The 5,739-nt window shown below is 43.9% G+C and overlaps 1 pseudogene; it reads right to left on the reverse strand.

Annotated features, from left to right (window-relative positions):
• Positions 1–288: 288 nt before the first annotated feature.
• LOC100992669 (keratin, type I cytoskeletal 18-like) lies at positions 289–5,314 on the reverse strand (annotated as a pseudogene).
• Positions 5,315–5,739: the final 425 nt, after the last annotated feature.

The raw sequence follows: 5,739 nt of genomic DNA on the forward strand, positions 1-5,739 counted from the left end.
CCCAAGGTTGTTTTCTGATTCCAGACAGGTTTTTGCAGAATGTAGTCATTTATAAATTAGGTGAGGCCTGTGCTTGACTATTCTGGATGGAGTGGAGAAAATGAGCCATGAAGGTCTGTGGGAGTGTGGGGGTCGTGCTGGGGGAGGTATAGGTGATGTTTACAAGGACAACTACCACAGTCAGAGATATCCTACACCTGGGTGACCTCTGGGTGTTTGGGAAGGATTATAAGTACTAAATATAATATAAAAGGAAAAAAGAGGGGCAAGGGAGTTGGGTTTGGCGTAAGAGCTTATGATCTGACTCAGAGAGACCTGAAAACATTCGAGAGAAGGGGAGGAAGGTGTGTGCTTTGGGAGGATATGAGTGCACGCACATAGGACAGTACATCTGTCACTTTGAGAGTGTACTGGAACATTTGCATACCCTAAATAAGGATGTGAGTGTTACTTGGGCTTTTCTAAGGCCTAAAATGTGCTAAGTGAAAACACCGACCTTGTGCTTTTTTTTTCTTTTTCTTTTGACCTCTGAAATTTTTATTGGCCTCCTGTTCCCCAAAGGGCACCCTGCTTCTGTTGGCTTAATGTCTCAGAACTTTGGTGTCATTGGTCTCAGACACCACTTTGCCATCCACTGTTGGCATGTGGGAGTCTTTTGGATGGTTTGCATGGAGTTGCTGCTGTCCAGAGCATCACCAAAATTGAAGTCCTCGCCATCTTCCAGCAGGCGGCGGTAGGTGGCGATCTCAGCCTCCAGCTTGACCTTGATGTTTGGCAAGGCCTGGTACTCCTGGGCCTGGCCCTGTCCCTCTGCCCAGGTCTGTGCCAGCTCTGACTCCAGGTGCAGCAGGATCCCATTGAGTTGTTCCATCTGCAGGGTGTAGCAGGCCTCCACCCCCACTTCAGGCTGTTCTCCAAGCTGGCCTCCAGATTTTTCATCCAGTCCAGGTCGATCTCCAAGGCCTGGACTGTATGTCTCAGCTCCGTGAGCATCATCACAGCAGCTCCAACCTCAGCGGACTGCGTGGTGACCACTGTGGTGCTCTCCTCAATCTGCTGAGACCAGTACTTATCTAGCCCCTCTCAGTTCTTCTGAGTCAGCTTGTTGTATTGGGCCTGGATGTCTGCCATGATCTTGGCGAGGTCCTGAGATTTGGGGGCATCTACCTCCATGGTCAACAGAGCTGGCAATCTGGGCTTGTAGGCCTTTTACTTCCTCTTCGTGGTTCTTCAGGAAGAGCAGCTCCTCCTTGAGAGCCTCGATCTCTGTCTCCAGCTGCAGCTGAGTGACACTGGTGTCATCAATGACCTTGTGGAGCCCATGGATGTCGTTCTCCACAGACTGGCACGTGGCCGGCTCTGTCTCATACTTGACTCTAAAGTCATCAGCAGCAAGATGGGCATTGTCGATCTGCAGAATGATGCAGGTATTGTCCACAGTACTTGTGAAGATCTGAGTCAGGTCCTCCTCGATGGTCTTGAAGTAGTGGCCCCAGTCTCTGACCTGGGGTCCCTTCTTCTCCAGGTGCTCCCAGATTTTGCTCTCCAGCTTCCAGTTTCCCATCTCCAGGCTCCTCACTCTGTCCAGGTAGGAGGCCAGGCGGTCATTCAGGCTTTGCATGGTCTCCTTCTCGTTCTGGATGCCTCCCATTCCTGCCAGACCCCCGGCCATCCCTGCGGCCATGCTCCTGGACCCCAAGCCACCCTGGAAGCTGGTGGAGCGGGACATAGAGATCCGGGAACCTGAGCTCCCAGGGCCTGCATAGACGCTGGCCACACTTCTGACCAGTGGGCGCGGTAGCTGGGCGCCTGGACAGAACCAAGTTGGTGGGGAAACAAGTGGTGAAGCGCATACTGTGCCGGCAGGGGGTAGAGTGAGAGGACAGATCAGGCTTGGCTGAAGGCTCTGTTGTTGGTTGTTTTGAGATGGAGTTTCACTCCTACGGTTCAGTTTCCTTATCTGTGAAATTAGAACAATATTGTCTACCTCAGAGTGCTGTCATAAAGACCAACAGTGAAAGCAGAGTTCGCTTAATGGTTCTGGCATGTGAAATTAAAAATTCCACAATAATGTTCTCAAGGACAAAAGGTTTAATCTCTAGTGTGTGTGTGTGTGTGTGTTTGTATAGCCACATCAAGCATGATATCGTTAGACTACTAGACTTTGATGAGTCAAGAAACATAATTTTTAGGTCAAGCTATTGGATTCAAGGAGATATTTTCATAGTGTGAGTCTTAAACAAAAACAACCATAAAAAGGAAAACGCTTATGAATAATGGAGAGGAGAAATTCAGGTCACACTATGCCCAGAAGCCATACTTTTTTTCTATCTCAAGTAAGGAGATCTCTAAACATATATTCTTCATAGATACAGAAAACATCTTTCTTTCTTTTTCTTTTTTCTTTCGAGACAGAGTCTTACTCTGTTGCCCAGGCTGGAGTGCAGTGGCACAATCCTGGCTCACTGCAACCTCCGCCTCCCAGGTTCAAGCAATTCTTGTGCCTCAGCCTCTCCAGTAGCTGGGATCACAGGCATACACCACCATGCTCAGCTAATTTTTGTATTTTTAGTGAAGACAGGGTTTCACCGTGTTTGTCAGGCTGGTGTTAAACTTCTGGCCTCCTGTGATCTGCCCGCCTCACCCTCCCTAAGTGCTGGGATTACAGGTGGGAACCACTGTGTCCAGACACAAAACATTTCTTGTAGTGGTCTTTTATAGGAGACATTTGCAGATAATGTTCCAGAACATATTTCTCCATAGGAGCTTTGCATTTCCTGATATTTCAGAATTTGCATGGATCTATGTAGTAATGAGTTAGGAGCACAATGAGCTACACCAATAGATGTGTAGTTAACGAAGCATGTGGTTGAAATAGAAAGTGTAATTTAAAATGGAATTACTAGCACCAGAGGAATTTGAATGCTTTGTTGTTGGTCTGTTGTGTTAGGCCTGATTCAAGAATCAACATATCACCAGGTGTGGTGGCTCAAGGCTGTACTCCCAGCACTTTGAAAGGCCAAGGCGGGTGGATCCCTTGAGTCCAGGAGTTTGAGACCAGCACGGGCAACATGGTGAAACCCTGTCTCTACAAAAAATGCAAAAATTGTGTGGTGCATGTCTGTAGCTCCAGCTACTTGGGAGGCTGAGGCAGGAGTATCATGTGAGCCCGGGAGGCAGAGATTGGAGTGAGCTAGTGAGCTGAGATTGCACCCTTGTACCCTAGCCTGGGCAACAGTGTGAGACTCTGTCTCAAAAAAAAAAAAAAAAAACAAACAAACCCAAAACCAAAAACCTGTCATTGACAAGAATGTGATCTGAAGATCATGAGAGAAGACTACAGTTGGGACTAGAATTCTGAGAATTTCATTAACACTTTATTCTTAAAGATTTCATTCAGATGAGTATAAAATACAGCTCTACTTTAGTAACAAATTCCTCCATAGAAATTGACCCAATAGTCCCATAGACAGGTTTTTTTGTTGTTGTTGTCGATAAACATAGCAATTAACCCTTCTGGTCTTAAAGCTTAAAACTTAACATTTGTTTTATCTGAGTTCCTAACTTAGGAAACAACCCTCAGGATTCTGAAAAAATATCAAATAACTGAAACTCACCAGATTATCCATCCAGACAATGAGGTGCCAGACCCCTCACTTGTCATAATTGCTTCCTTACCTCTCAGTAGTTCCTGTTTTCCCACACAAAGTTACATTTCTTCCCTGCTAGGTAAACCCCTAATTTCAGTTGGTCAAGGAAATGGATTTGAGACTGCTCTTCCACCTTCTCAGCTGCAGCACCTGATTAAAGCCTTCTTCCCTGGCAGTAATTGGCATCTCAGCAATTGGCTTTCTGTGCAGCAAGCAGCAGGACGTAGACCACAGACCCTTGGAGTTTTGGTAATAGCATCACAAGAAGTTTGGTAGGTTGTCCATGACTGGTACAGGAGCTGAATCACATGATCAAAACCCAGGCTTTTTCTGTCTTCAGGTGCCACCATTTTAGGGTTTGACTATTGTCCTCAAACTTGCAAGGCATCTGCTTCATTTCAGGAATCATATCTATGTGCAATTCGGGAAGAAAGGTAAAGGGTCAAAAGCCTTCACGAGCTTTTCTTGTTTTCTTAAAAGTGTTATTATTTTTGGCAAAATACACCATCCATAAAAATAGTTCAAATAATAAATGTATAATATGTGTCCACACATATATATGTGATTCAAAGTATGATGATGTAATGAAAACCTGTATACACCTGTCCTAGAATAAGAAATAGAAAATATTTATTTTCTATTGCATGGAAGATTGCCTACATGGGAAATTCCTTGCATCCCTCCTCTATTCCATCTCCCTCTCTCCTTATCAGAGATAAACATTGATTTGTGTTTTTATCATTTTCTTGCTTTTCTTTAATTTTAACATATATGTATGCATTTTAAAGCAATATGTTTTTTAGTTTTGCATGTTTTGACCTTTATGTAGAATCATATTCTATGTTTTCTTCTGCAACTTGCTTTTTTGCTCAGTATTAGATTTGAGATAGTTATCCATACTGATGCTATTCATTTCCACTCTTACAGTTTTTCCATTGTTTCAACATATCCTTCCAATTTTAGTTGTTTTCTTTTTCTTTTTTTTTTTTCTATTGTAAGGAATCAGGCTATTATATGTCTCCTTGTGCATGAGTGGAAGATTTTCTTTAAAGGACATATATCTAGGAATGGAATTGCTGCATTTTAGGTTGTGTTAAATTTCAACCTTTCTAGATAATGGCAAATTGTTTTCCAGTTATTGTGTCAATCCTCTTTACCATTAGCAATGTTTAGGATTATCTGAAACTGTAAAACTCCTAGAAGAACACATAAAAGAACAGCTTGTTGACGTTGGTCTTGGTGTTGATTTCTTGGACATGACTCCAAAAGCATAGGCAACAAAAGCAAAAACAGACAAGTGGGACTACATCAAGTTAAAATCTTCACAGTGAAGGAAACAACAGAATGAAAAGGTAACAAAAAGAATGAGAGAAAATATATTTTTTTAAATTTTACTTTAAGTTTTAGGGTGCATGTGCACATTGTGCAGGTTAGTTACATATGTATACATGTGCCATGCTGGTGTGCTGCACCCACTAACTCGTCATCTAGCATTAGGTATATCTCCCAATGCTATCCCTCCCCCCTCCCCCCACCCCATCACAGTCCCCAGAGTGTGATATTCCCCTTCCTGTGTCCATGTGATCTCATTGTTCAATTCCCACCTATGAGTGAGAATATGCGGTGTTTGGTTTTTTGTTCTTGCGATAGTTTACTGAGAATGATGATTTCCAATTTCATCCATGTCAGAGAAAATATTTTTAAACCATATATATATCTGCCAAGGAGTTAATTTCCAAGATATATAAGAAACTCTTTTTTTTTTTTTTTTTTTGAGACGGAGTCTTGCTCTTTAGCCCAGGCTGGAGTGCAGTGGCGCGATCTCAGCTCACTGCAAGCTCCGCCTCCCGCGTTCACGCCATACTCCTGCCCCAGCCTCCCGAGTAGCTGGGACTACAGGCGCCTGCCACCACGCCCGGGTAATTTTCTGTATTTTTAGTAGAGACGGGGTTTCACCGTGTTAGCTAGGATGGTCTCGATCTGCTGACCTTGTGATCCGCCCGCCTTGGCCTCCCAAAGTGCTGAGATTACAGGCTTGAGCCACCATGCCCGGCCAGAAACTCTTACAACTCAGTAACAACAAAAGATA

Source organism: Pan paniscus, chromosome 13 (genome assembly GCF_029289425.2).
Source record: "Pan paniscus chromosome 13, NHGRI_mPanPan1-v2.0_pri, whole genome shotgun sequence".
NCBI classification, from domain to species: Eukaryota; Metazoa; Chordata; class Mammalia; order Primates; family Hominidae; genus Pan; species Pan paniscus.